At 42.7% G+C, this 15,022-nt stretch overlaps 1 protein-coding gene and 1 pseudogene across 1 annotated transcript in view; one reads left to right on the top strand and one right to left on the bottom strand.

Moving 5' to 3' along the window:
- Positions 1-15,022, bottom strand: part of PLCB4 (phospholipase C beta 4) — a 415,887-nt gene that overhangs the window by 338,147 nt on the left and 62,718 nt on the right.
- On the top strand, positions 2,593-3,265 carry LOC118881430 (annotated as a pseudogene).

Genomic DNA, 15,022 nt, shown 5'->3' with positions numbered 1-15,022 from the left:
GAGGAAGTGACACTTGAGCTGAGATTTGAAGACTAAGTTAGAAGTTAAATGACAGATGGGGAGAGAGAAGAGAGGCTTCTTGTCCAGGGCCACGGAAGGACAGAGGGCAGGAGGGAGAACAGTGCACAGGAGTAACTTAAAAAATAAAACAAAGCAGGGAGGGGATGACTCAAGAAGTCAGAAGGCAGGTCAAGAAGAACTTTGTGGAACATAGAAAGAAAAGAACTCTCTAGCCTCGGAGGGACGGGCAGGACCTAAGAATTCCTTCAAATCCCCCTAATGTTCTCATATGCCATTGCCTACTCTGACCGCAGTTCCCGTGACATAACCCATCCCACCTCAGCCCTTCAAAGAAAATCCTCAGTAGCACAAGAGTTGGCCCTCTCAACCCACCGATGAGCGGACAGCCAGCAACCAATATGAGTGTCTCTTGGAAGCATCTGAACTTGGGAGCATTTGAACCTGGGAGCTCTGCAGACACAGAGGCTATAGCCAGTTGGTGATGAACACTGAACTAAAAAGCTTCCATGCAGTAGGGCCTGAGGGACACGTTGGTCATATTGAGTCCCATACAAAAGAAAAACAAAAGTATTTGTAAATTGTTCATCACTCTTCCCAAGTCTATTTCCCCTTTCTGGGAAGCTAGCCTTGTGACTGCTTTGACCAACAGAACACAGTGGGAATGGTCACCCAGGATTTCTGAGTCCTGGCCTTCAGGGCTCCGGTAACTTCTGCTTTTGCACGTATGTAATGTTCCCTCTTGTCATCCGGCCCCCAGGCTGAGAGAAGCCCAAGCCACGTGGACAGGGGCCTCATGGAAGAGCACTCAGGTGTTCCATTGGCATCCCAGCTGGACTCCCATTCTACAGCCAGCATCAACTGCCTGCCATGTGGGAGTGTCAGGGTGAGTATTTGACTCATTTGAGCCCCCAGATAACTAAAGCCCCAGCAACACCATGTGAAGCAGAAGAACCACCCAGCTGAGCCCAGTCAGCCTCCTGAGGGATACTAAACAGTGGTGGTTGTTTTAAGCCAATAAGTTTTGAGGTAGTTAAAGCAAGAGACAACTAAAGCAGAAATAGAGCAAGGTAGCAAATAAAATTAGGAAAGAATAAAGCAGAGATGCAGCCCCTGAATGACAGGGGAGTTCAAGCTTAATTCTGGGCTTTCCCACTCTAGTTCCATGACACTTGATCAGACTCTGTTCCTGTCTCTGTAATCCACAAACCTCAACTTCTTGACATTAAATGGCCTTTAACATGACCAGCTTAAGGGCTTTCTGTTCATAAGGGCTTTAGCTATAATACCCCCGTATTACAGTCACCGTTTTGTTCGTGCCTCTGCAGAGGAATTCTTATTTATCAGTGTCCCATGAAGTAACCAGCACTCGTTACTGGTTCACTGTCTACAACTATGGGATTGATAAAACAGTCTTCACCAATTCCCTGCCTTGGGATATCAAGATTACTAATCCTAAAGGTTTAGGAACAAGAATAATTAGAAGGAATAAGGCTCAAGTATCTCTTATGGCAGGGGTGTCAGATATGTTCTACTAAATGGGTGATCGTGAAATATGGATGCTAAAATAATCATTAGTAATTGAAAAGGTAATCCACCATATTTCCATATTTTAGGTAATTCTAAAGTGATACAAGGTAATTCTGTCATGGTAAATTTGGTGTAAGGGCGCACAAATCTGAGCAAAGGTATGTATTGATAGAAGACACCACTGGCTCTATCTCCCTCCTTTGAAACGCTCATGAATTAGAAACATGCATTGCTCAGTATTTAGAACATGTGCTCCATGAGGTCTAGCAATATGCTAACACCCAAAGATTCTTAACTACATTGTTTTTGTTTTGTCTTCATACCTAATATGTTTAGAGTATATGTGCCATCTATATTATTTTAAGTGATTAGATTACTATTCTATCCCTTGGTCTCAAGTCCAAGCACTCCTCCAAAGGCTACCAGCATTTTGGCCAAATCATCATATGCCTCATTGATTCTCCAGCCCATGAGGAAATTCCACACCTTCTTCCATACCATCTCCCCTTCTCTCCCTGGGAATCTCACTGTCATGCTTCAAAACCCAACTCAATGTCACTGGTTCTATGAAGCATTATCTGACACTCCCAAGCTTAACTACACCCTCACTGAGATACACATAACACTTTGTAGACGCCTATACTACTTAAAATATTTATCATAATTATTTGTTTGAACGTCTATTTTCCCAACTACATTGTGATTTCCTTGAAAGCAGTGATCAAATACTATTCATTACTGACTCCATGGTGCTTAGCAAAGGGCCGGAATCACAGGAGGCCCTCTGTAAACATGTACAGAATGAGTGCTTTCTGTTGCTATAGTGCCTTACTCTACGCTGCTTGAAATGCCTTTCACACCAGCTTTTAAAAAAAAATTTCCAAAAAGTGGATTATAACTCATTAGAGGGATGAGAAATAGAAGGAAGTAGGAGGAAATGACTTACTTATCTAACATTAAAATACACGAGGGGTCGCGGGGCGGAGGGAAGAGCGGGCGGGGGCGGGAGGCACCGTCTCCAGACGCGGAGGAAGGAGCTGCGAGCAGCCGCCGAGAGGCCGCGGAGCCCGCGACGACCGAGCCGGCCGAGTAGCCGCCGCCGCCGCGCCTATGGCGGCCCCCAAGGACACCCACGAGGACCCCCACACCTCCGCCGAGAATGCCGACGAGTCCAACCGTGACCCCCAGTTTGAGTCAATAGTTTCTCTCCCCGAGCGAGAAATTAAAACGCTGGAAAAAGATGAAGAGGAACTTTTAAAAATGCGGGCCAAGCTGTTTCGGTTAGCTTCGGAGAACGACCTCCCGGGGTGGGAGGAGAGGGGCACCGGGGACGTCAAGCTGCTGAAGCACAAGGAGAAGGGGACCATCCGCCTCCTCAGGCGCAGGGACAAGACCCTCAAGATCTGCGCCAACCACTACATCACGCCGATGGCCGAGCTGAAGCCGAACGCGAGCAGAGACAGCGCCTGGGTCTGGAATACCCACGCCGGCTGCGCCGACGAGTGACCCAAGCAGGGGCCATTAACGCCGAGAATGCACAGAAATTCAAAACGAAGTTTGAAGAATGCAGGAAAGAGACTGAAGAGAGAGAAAAGAAAGGATCTGGCAAAAATGAGAGTGCCGAGAAAGTAGCTGAGAAGCTAAGAAGCCTCTTTAGGTGAAGGAGGGCAAGGAGCCGGAGGACGAGACCAAGGAGGCCGCTGAGGAGGAGCAATGAGTCGGCTCCCGTTGTGTCCTTTGTCCCTGTCTTTTCCCTTTTTCTTTTTTTTTTTAAGTTGCCCTGCCCCTTCTTTTTGGTTTGTTTTTATTCTGTTTTGTTTTCACAAGTGACTTTATATAAAGAACTGACTTCCAACAACAACAAAAATACATGAGAGAAATCTCTGAAATTTCCAGATGGGTAGATCCACTTCACCATTCTGTTTCTATGAATTACCTATTATTCCATCTTATAGAGTCAGATACATTATAATTAACTGCATGCATGGTCATAATAAGGCAGAGCTTCTGATTTTCAACTCACTACTCAAACAAAGGAGACCAAAAAAAAAAAAAAAGTTCACCAATTACAACGTAAGGCAGCCCTCCAAAAAGTCTTCTTTAATAAGCACCGCTTCTTTTGTTAATGCATCCTACATGCTGAGTGTCCTTAGGGCTCAAGTACAATTTACACTTCATTATCTTATATCTTCATACCGTCTCTAGCTGTTTCAGCTCATCCAATTCTGTCTGGAGAGCAAACTCTTCAAAATGGTGTCTCAGCCAAGGTCCCAGCAGGAAACAGATGGAACACATACAGGAGACAGCTGAGGGCATTTAATAAGGGATTATTTACCAGGTGTGGGCGGGGCTTGAGGAAGACAACCAGGGAATCTGAAGAGCCCTAGGCCAGAGGGGCCAGAGGACAGAGCCACGGGAACCCGGTGAAAGTGCTGTGGCCACAGGAGGGGTCGCCCGACAGACTCTGTGGCTTCCGGGAGGGCGACGGAGACAACCATCAGCCCAGTGGCAAGAAGAAACCTGGGGGAATAGAGGCTGACCTCGTGTTCCTCCTCCATCCAATCTTCTGTTATAGCCTCCCACTGCCTGAATCCGTCCAGACGCCTGAGGGCAAGGAAGCCCAGCAACACAGCATCTAACGCTCCATCTGCAGACATGAGCACATGCAGACGGTGGAGTGTGGATCTGGAGGGGCAAACAGAGACTATCCAATACTGATGGTATCACAGGCAGTACCTACTTCTCAGCCCCATCTACCCCCTACTAGGGCACTAGGCGTGCAGATGGTAAGAACAGAAAAGAGCCAACACGGGACGTTTGTCGGAATTGCACTGTGTGTAGGAATCTCCACTTACACCCATTTCCATTTCCCTGTGAGCCTGCAGAAGTGACCCCTCCACAGCCCCTCGGCACTCAGCTCCCACACACACCCATGAGGCCTTACTCTAGGACCCGAGATTCTGATGGTGGGCTTTTCATCAAGTGCCTATAAGTAAGACCTCCAACAAATAGCCCAGCTCCTCACCCCTGCAGAAGACTGCTGTGAAGCCTATTCTACACCGCCTGCAAAAGACAGTGCTCTGCAGACAGCACTCCGTTGCCCCCAGTGAGATCAACCTGGGGTCCACACACCCTATATTGGCTGCATTTCCTTCCTTATCTCACATCCCCACTCCCCTACTGGGGCTTCCTGCGACCGTCTGACAAGTAAGCTATTTGCACCCCAATCCTGATCTCGGGCCAGCTTTGGGAGAAGACAATCCACAACCCATGCCTCTGAAAACAGACTTATGAAGAATGTGTGAGAGTGTGGGCACGTGTGCATGTGTGGTACTGGCCCTGCCGGTGGTTACTCTGCGCCCAAGGAAAAATGTACTGAACTTGAAGTCAAACAATGTGACTTCTAAGTCTCCGACTTGGCCTTGAACTTGCTCTGTGAACCTTAGCAAATAACCTCCCCAGGCCTTGATTTCCTCATCTGTCCAATGAACTCAGATAAGAGGACCTTTAAGTTTCTCATCCAGCTTTAAAGTTTGCTAAAAATTTTGAGCAGTAAAAGGGATATAAATCATACAGCCCAACAGTGGACTGACACAAAATTCCGCTCTTTGGTGTGTTTTCTTAAACTTAGGTAATTCAGAAAAAGCAAAAAGCACTTTTTTATTACCATAAAAAACTTTTTTTTTTAAATCTTTTTTATTGAGGTATCGCTGATTTACAATGTGTTTCTGATGTACAGCAAAGTTATTCAGTTATACATACATAAGAAAATAACTTTTAGAAATTAAGAACTGAACCTATCAACCAAATGGCCATTAGATATTAATTTAAGTCAAATTTCCTAGCTTTGACAGCATACGTATAGTCAATTATTCTTAAACTTATAAATCTTGTATAAACATCTATTGACCACCGTCTGACTCCATTATAGGAAAAACCTATAAAAAATCAAGACTGGAAATTTTTTATAAAGTAAGCACCTCAAGAAATGGAGACCTGCTTTGTAGTTGTGATTCTGCCAAAACTTTGTCTCACTGAGCAAATCATTTCACTTCCTCATTCCCCACACCCAGTAGCATCTCCAAGAGGGGGACCTAGGGGCTTTCCATAAACAGTGATCAACTGGTGAATTAAAGAAGGGCCCTCGGCTTTAGTTTTATTAAATGGAAAAAAAAAAAGGCATAATAGGGTTACACTATCTATCTCAACAAACTCTTCCTACTCTAACGTTCCCTCTTGAAATGAAACAGAATATAGTGACCTAAAATTCTGCAGCTCAGAATGATTCTATTCTTCTCTTGAAAGCTATTGCCTCTGCCCAGAGTGGCCACCCTAGAGCAGTGCTTACCTACTTAGTGGCAGAAGCCACTGGATCCCAAATTCCATAAACTGAATATTAAGGGAAAAAACAAAAACAAAAATGCAGTGCTGGGCATGCAGTGCCATGGAATGAATGTTGTTTCTAGCTCTCATATTTAAGATAATGGCAAAAATCAGTCCAACCACTGGTCATGAGCAACACCGTTCTGACAGGCGATCAAGACCTTGTCTCACTAATATCTGGAAACATATGACAAGCAAACAAAATGCCTGGAAGCAGGGTAGAAGGGAGCAGAGGAGGACATGGAGGGAGGAAGATGATAAGACAGCATTCAAAGGCTCTTTCAGGACTTCCCTGCTGGTGCAGTGGTTAAGAATCCACCTGCCAATGCAGGGACACGGGTTCGAGCCCTGGTCCAGGAAGATCCCACATGCCGCAGAGCAACTAAGCCTGTGCGCTGCAACTACTGAGCCTGCACTCTAGAGCCAGTGAGCCACAACTACTGAGCCCACGTGCCACAACTAATGAAGCCCGTGTGCCTAGAGCCCGTGCTCCACAACAAGAGAAGCCACTGCAATGAGAAGCCTGCACACCAGAACGAAGAGTAGCCCCCGCTCACCGCAATTAGAGAAAGCCCGGGAGCAGCAACGAAGACCCAATGCAGCCAAAAATAAATAAATGAAATAAATAAAATTTTTAAAAATAAAATATATAAGGAACTCAAATAACTCAGTAACAAAAAATAACCCAACTTGAAAAAAAAAAAAAAAGGCTCTTTCACTTCTTTTTCTTACCCAGCATATTCATAACAAATGCACCACCTGTAATAAAATGCAGAACCTGAGAGTACAGTAAGCCTCTTAGAAGGACTATTAGGCCGATGGAGGGGTCTTCCTAGTTTTTCTCTTAGGCACAAAGAATTCAGAGTATGTGGGTATGGGAAACAGAAGAGGGAGGATACAAACCAAAAGGGAAGTTCTAATTTTGCATCTTTGTGGGCAGACTATCTAAAAAATGGTTTCCTTCCAATTTCCGCCAACACAAAGAATGGTCAGCTGCTTCTCTATGATATTTCACTGAGTTTCAAGGTAAAGGAGGAAAGGAGGAGTTTCAAGAGGGAAGAGGAAAGAAGAAAATGAAGTTACACAATGTCAATTACTAAAAAGGAAGATATTAAATTATCTTACAGCAATTATAAATTTAAACAAAGTTATAAATACTAATTTATTATTTATACAAAAATTATAAAATTGTTAAGAAATATTAAATTACCAAAAAGAAAAATTTAAATTACTTTGGAAATATTAGCATGAAGAGCTATAATCTACCTAATTGTCTACATCAGTGATTCTCAAAGATAATACATTTACCTAGAAAACTTTGAGAAATTCTGAAGCCCAGGATATACCAAAAACCAATTATATCAACATCTCTGGGGGGCTGGACAACCAACGACAGCATTTTTTGAAGCTATACAGGTGACAGTGACAGGCATACAAGTTTGAGAACAACTGGTCTACATCATGCTGAGTTAATGTTGATGTAACTTAAGGCAAAAGACAGGGGCCTGAATCAATCCTTCACTTCTCCAAAACCTTCCCTGCCCTGGTTCTTACAGGTGGGCATCTGGGGCACAAAGCTTAATCTCCCCACTCCTCACATGCCTGAGGTTACCTCTCTACTCCCTCAAGCCACCTGAAATCAGATACTGATGCCTGTTATGGGGCTTATGGGGCAAAGAAGCCTGAGGAAGACCCACAGGGAAGTGCAGTGACATTGAAATCATGTGCAGTGGGAACTGGTGACCACAGTGCCTTTGCAGGAAGGAGTCACACCTGCTGGCAAAGAAAACTTGCTGAGGGTGAGCCATGTACTGTTCTCAACATGTGCAGCTCCACCCTCTTTTTCACTGGTTTTATTCAAACATTCATTCATTCACCCAAATGTTTACTAGACATGTGGTTTGGTCCTAGCTCACCTTGAATTCACAGCTTGAAGGGAAAACAGATTTCAAAAAGTAACTGCATCTCAGCGTAGTCAGAAGAATGGAAGTGAGCAGAGGCATAGTGTTAAAATACACGAAGAACAAATTACCTCTGGGGAAAGGGTTTTCCAGACTGCGGGAAAGAGTCACAGGGTGAGACGATATGAAAGCATAAATCTATTTAGTACTGCATATGGAAAATGCACAAGAGATAAAAGGTCAGAGGTCAGTGGTGAAGTCAGAAAGGGCACAACTATTTTGGCCTTACCCTAGAGCCAGTGGCCACACTACTGACATTTTGGGCTGGATAATTCCTTATTGTGGGGGCCTGTCCTGTGATTGTGGGATGTTTAGCAGCATCCCTGGCCTCTACTCACTAGATAATAGCAACACCTAACACCCCCAATACAGTCAGTAATGTCTCCAGACATTGCCAGATGTTCCCCAGAAGCAAAATCACCCCTATTTGAGACCCACCGTCCTAGAGGCAGTGTGGACCTACTGCATAGGCAGAACAAAGTCAGAAATTTGCCTTTTAGGAAAAGCAGTCTGACAGCAGCATGGAGAATGAAGTGGAGTGAGGGGACATAACAAACTATAAATCCAGCACGCGAACCTGAAGATTTGTGTGCACATTTATAACCACTTTTATAAGGATATCAGAGAGTCCACCCTCTCAATGGACCTACTTTATACAATAGACTTTCAAAGAAGAATCAAGTAAAGTTTTTTGTTATGTTAACTGTTGTTACAATATGAAAACTTCCCAAAGTTAGCCTCTGGGTGGTGGGATTCTGGGTGATGGCTTTTCTTTATACTTTTCAGTATCTTCCACAACCTGAATGAATAAAAGAGCAATTATTTTTCAAGGTACCTTCCTCAGGTATACCCTTCGTGGAAATAAAAATATTGCATGGCTAACACTCAGCTGCAATGGTAGAAGAAAGGATCCCACAATATCTAACTCACACACACATGCACACACACACAAACACACACACACATACACACACAAACACACACACACATACATACACACACATACATGCACATGCATGCCTACCCTTGCTCACTGTACTTCTAAAGACATCACAGCATCACAGCATTATGAAATGCAGTTTTCTACAAACCAAATGGACAAGGTATCTTTGCAGAATAATGTCCCTTTGCACACACTTTTTTGAAGTAGGGCATAATTTCCATTATCTATTGCTATGTAACTAACCACTGCAAAACTTAGTGACTTAAAACAGCAATAATTGATTATTTCTTACAATTCACTGGCTTGGCTGGGCTCTGCTGAGCAGTTCTATTCCACGTGGTATAGCTGAGGTCACTCCATAGGCTGCATTCAGTCAGAAGCTTGACTGGGGCTGGAACATTCAAGATGGCCTCTCATCCTCAGGGTCTCTCTCTCCACATGGCCGATCAGTTAAGAGTCTAGCCTAAGCTTTTCTATAGCACCAAGGCTGGCTTCCAAGAAGGAGCATTCCCAGAGGACAAGCCCTAATGTGCCAGTGCTTACCAAGCCTCTGCTTGCATCATGATTGCTAATGTCCCATTGACCAAAGCAAGCTGTAGGGTCAAGTCTAAAGTCAATGAGGAGGGGAATATACAAGGGCCTGAGTGATGGGAGGCAGAGTTCACTGGGGTCACCAAGGTATCAATCTTCCACAGTTGGAACAGGGTTTCCTTGTAGACCACGTCTTTTTTGCCCAGACCTTCTGAACATCAACAGATTTATTAAAAAACAATGATTGTAGACATGAAATGATCCATACCAAATTAAAACTGAAGCTACCACACCTTCGTGCCTTCCTTAAACCAGCTCTCAGTATAGAAATAGAAATCATTCAGTCTCATCATTTCATAATGAAAAAGGCATTTCAGAGGAAAATCCTATTTTTTTCCCTAAAGGACAGAAATACCAATGATGAAAGATTCCCTCACTAAAGATTAAGTACTAGCCTTCAGGTGAATTTGAAGATTTCATTTTTATAATACACTCACTGGACTAAAACAAACTGATCCAAATCTACTGTCAACTCCCTTCTTCCCAATTTTCCTCTTAGAGGAATCAATCTCTTCTGAAGAACTAGGTACAATCTAGGTACAAAACTTAGTTTTCATTGAAGACTAAGAAAAATCACACATCAATTGCCATATGTAAAAATTATAATGTGCTTTAAACTAGTAGAAGGTCACTTCAAGATTGTTTTAATGCATACTGTTACATTATTTTACTATTTTGGCACACAGGAATTATGAAAATGCATGCTCCAGAGGGGAAAGGCATCTCCATCATGACAACCTTCTAGTAGAGCAGTAAACACAACCCCCAAAGTGGCAGGGATGCCCAGGAAGATACTGGTTGTCCCCTGGAATGGGTTTATCTTGTGGGTGGGGGCCCTGTTTTCCAAATGACCTACCTTCAGATATGACCAATGAGGAGGGCATTTCTGATTCTAATCTCACAGAGGAAGGATGCCCATACCAGGGTGAGTGAAGACTGAACAGAGCTCCTAAATGAATCTGATGAGTTTGAAACAACAGCAAATTTGAAAGATTAACTTCTGCCATTCATTATTAAGAGAGGTCAGAAGATGTAGAACTAGCAGAAAACCTATTTAATAAGAATTACAAATAAGAAGTATTTGCAGGCCATTTTCAAATAGTTCTAATCAATTTTTAGTGAATTTGGTGCAAGAACAGCACGTAGAATTGTGCCAAGCTCAGTATTTGTCAAATGAATAAAATATAACCCAATGGAAAAATGGCCTTGGAAATCTAGCCCAATAGTTTTCCACATGTTCTTGGTAAAAATGGTGGAGGACAAGAGATATGGAGGAGGCAAGGAGCTGACTACTGCTTTATACCTTGGGCTTTCACGTGAATAAAGTTACTTCTACTATTAAAAAAAAAAAATTCTACTACTACTACTACTGATCTATCCCAACATCCCTGTTTTATGAATAAAAAAACAGAGATCCAGAGTAGTGAAACCACTAAACCAAGGTCAGACACAAAGAGTGGCAGTGTCACAACTAGACCTCAGGTCCAGAGAGAAATATTACATATATGGTCAATTCCCAATATTGCAAATTCACCTACTCGCCAAAATTTATGTGTAACTGCAAAATCAATACAGGCAGCACGTTGGTGGTCCTTAGTGGACATGTGCAGAGAGGCAAAAAATTTGACCCACTGATGCCCACGATTCCAGCTGAGGTCAAACAAGGCTCTGCTCTACCTTCTTGATTCAGCTCTCATACCGTAAACAAGTGTTCTTTCTACAGTCTATTTAGTGCCATAGTTTTCGAAATTTTCTGCTTTTTGTTGATGATTTCACTCTTTAAAAGGCCCCCGAGCATCGTGCTGAAGTGCTGTCTAGTGCTCCTAAGCTCAAGAAGGCTGTGATGTGCCTTACCGAGAAAATACACGTGTTAGACAAGCTTCATTCAGGCATGAGTTTTAGTGCTGCAGGCCATGAATTCAATGTCAATGAATCAACAATACATATTAAGTAAGATTTTTTTTTTAAACAAGGTTATATATTGATCAGCTGATCAAAATGTGACCAGAGGCTCACGGGAACCTATCCCCACAAGTCCACTAAGAGCAATGGATCAGTATTCACTAAGTCAACGTTCATGGAGACTTTATGGAACCTAACTATTATAAATGAGGTCAACTGCACAACCAACACCTCTGTAGTTGTTGTTACCGAGGGCCTTGAACAATGGCTACTAGCACTCTTGGACCAGACACCGGTAAAATACCATAGATAAAAGTTCCCCTTGTGCCCCCTGAGCACTTTGGTTTTTCTCATAACCAATGACGTGAGCTTTACCAATTATATGGGAATTTTAACATTTTTCACTTATTTGGAAATTGAGTATTATGCAGATTATCACATCATTTGATAGCCAAAGAATCAGCAAAGGAAATATCCTAGAAGTCATCTAGTCCAAGGATCACTAACCTGAGTTCCATGGACCACCCAACAGGTCCACAGATATAACCCGAGGCTCCATAAACTGGGATGGGAAAAATAATTACATGATTATTTTCACTCAACTCTAACTGAAGTATGGCATTTCCTCTAATTATAAATATAAATCACAAACCATACTGGTATTAACAACACCTATGACTTGGTTTTCAATATAAATTCCAGATATTTTTTTAACACATTAGAATTATTTCAGATATTACAAAATATCATTTGTGTTCATCAATAATTCAAAATTACAGTAGCTATTATGCCATTTAATGTGTTAATAAGATCTACATATATTATCATGCCACAGATGTATTTACTATTTTTATATCTTTATTTCAATGTAATGGTTTCCTTTGTAGTTCTGTGTATTTCATTTGATGCATTTAAAAAGTTATTTAGAGAAGGGGCTCCTAGAGGCTTCACCGAACTGCCAAAGGGGTGCATAAGAACCCCCAAAGCACTTCTCTTATCCCACAGATAAAGAAACATGACCTAGAGAAGGAAAGTGGCTTTTAAGGTCCCACCACTGGTTAGAAGCAAATCCAGGCCTGAAGCCTCACAATACCCAACGTGGGGCTCTGTGCTATGCTGAGCTGCTTAGCTATTAAATCAGTAGCGTAAAAACTGGGGCTCGTTATCCCCCAAAGTTTGGCCAATGGATAAGTGAGCCCTGAGATTATATTACATCAGTGTGAAGAAAAAGAGAAGCATGTATCCCCAGGGGGAAAATAGTGAGGGGTTCATAATGCATACATGAGTTTCTCACGGCCTCTCCAAGATTCAGACCCCACCCCTTAGGGAATCACGGGTGCCCCACCCCAACGGAGGGGAATCACTGTGGTGGAGAGCCAGTGTCTCTGGTGGGACTGTGTGTCCCTCTGTATGTTGATGCAGGATCACATTTCCCTCCATCACCCCACAAGCATCCTCCACGCCAGCCACAACTGAGCGCTATACACCAAGCCTGCTGAGTTCTTTCCCACCTCCTAACACAGTTCCCTCTGCCCACGATGGCCCCCTGTCTTCTCTCCCTGGCAAACCCCTTCTCATCCTCTAATACCCAATTACAGGTCATCTTCTTCCTCTGTTTTTGCCAGGTAATTACACTTGTCTCAATACTAGACGATGAGCTTTGTGAAGATGGACAGGAGAAGAAAACTGGGAGACAGGAAAGGAGGTCGAGCATCTATGGTACACAAACAAGAGAGATAATGGTAGTAATGATAACAAGGTTAATGTTTGTTGAGCATTTAATATGCACCACACACTGTTCTAAGCAATTTACACAGATCACCTCATTTGATCTTCCAAACAGCTGGTAAGTAAAATTAGGATCCTAATTTCACAGATGAGGAAACTGAGGCACAGTAAGATTAAATAAATTGCCCAAGGTCACACAGACAGGAAGTGGTAAAGCCGGGACCAAAACAGAGGCAGATCCAGAAGCTACAAATGCCCGAAACTGCCAACTGCACTGGAAGGCACTGATCTCAGCCCTTCATTCAATAGGTGAGGAAGTTTCAGGTCACAGAGAGCAGGTGTTATCTTATCAGTCAGGACCCAAGGTAAGATTAGAATTCGGAGCTCAACTGCCGGGAGACTGCCTGATTCTAGCTTTGTTTAGATTTTAGTTTGGAAGAAGAGAGGTCACGAAGGGAGGGAGGGAGGGCAGGCGGGCAGGAAGGAAAGAAGATCAACAGATCATTTAGTTGATTGGTTGATATATCAAATGATCGGTCAACAGATGGATAGAAAGATTAACAGACAGATAGAAAGAACTGCTCCAGCACAAAGCAGATCTGGCTTACAGTAGATAATCAGTTATTGCTCCTTGAGCCATGAAAAAATGTCAAGACATGCTATTAATACCACCTGAGTGTTCTCTAATTTAATGTAATTTCACGAGATTCTGTTATGTGCCAGCCCAGAGGCCCACAGTGAAGGAAAGGCAAGAGGCTTAGAGGGGATGAGCTGCCTTGCCAGGAAACCCTTAGAGGAGGGTTGACTTTATTTTTTCAGTCTCAATTAGCCCTCCTATATTTTGATGGGCATAATGAATATAATGTTCTATGTTAATACAGAGAAACTAGTTTGCTTTGCTTGTGCTTGATGTTAATTTCTTGCTGACATGACCACAACTTCAATTTATCCCACTAAGAAAAAGACGATTTCTTTCCAAATAGCTGCCACTGTGCAAAGTCAACACAGAAGATGTCCAGTCTCCAACACATGAGATCAGATAAGTTTGCTCCTGACCTAGGGAACTGTGCTGTCACGTGCAAACATCATTCATGGGTTTCCCAGGAAAACAATCCAAACACAGAAAACATCTGCTAAAGGACTCTTTCAACGACTTTAAGGGGAAACACTTGCAGTGAAAATACCATCTATTTTCTGTGGCTGAAACTGCTTTCTACTTTGAAAGTGATTTATGTGCTAGAAACTGGCTAGACGACACATCAATTAAAGTAATTTATCTTTTAAATTCAAAAAAGGAGGATGCAAGCAGACGTTCTGAAGTATGCATGTATCTCCCACCAAATCCACTGCATTGTCATACAGATGGTTAGAGATTTATTGTTGATTTGAGGCAGGTGCTAGGTGGCTGCAGTCTTCAAAAAGATGCGCATTTTCCCTCTGTAATCACAAGTCTAGGACTCACTCTCTGTGGTTTTGCGGTAACTGCCTAAAGAGGGTTGGCCTGTAAGTGCTCTAACGAGGTATGACATTAACAAGTCCCAAGGATCAGTGAAAGTTCAAACCTCCTCACCTCACTAGAAGCCTCAATCCCCAAAGACAATGAAGCAGGGCTCTGACTGACTTACACCCCTGGCTGCATTTTTTTCATTTTGAGCAGCAACTCTGGTATGAGAAACTTCTCAATCTGTTTCCAAGCTTGTCACTAATTTTATATTAAAAATACAATACACAGAGAATGTCAAAATGAGCCAAAAACAACGGGGTTTAGAGCTGCTAACCCTCTAGTACCTTGGTGTTAAAGTTTCCACTTTCTCTTGTGCAAAATAATCCCCCTGAAAAATATCATATGACATCACTCATATGTGAAATCTAATATAAAAAATGATATAAATGAACTTATTTACAAAACAGAAACAGACTCATAGATTTCTAAAACAAATTTACAGTTACCAAAGGGGAAACATGG

Source organism: Balaenoptera musculus, chromosome 15, assembly GCF_009873245.2.
Source record: "Balaenoptera musculus isolate JJ_BM4_2016_0621 chromosome 15, mBalMus1.pri.v3, whole genome shotgun sequence".
NCBI classification, from domain to species: Eukaryota; Metazoa; Chordata; class Mammalia; order Artiodactyla; family Balaenopteridae; genus Balaenoptera; species Balaenoptera musculus.
The sequence above is the reverse complement of the archived record's forward strand: the minus strand, read 5'-3'. Positions and strand labels throughout refer to the sequence as shown.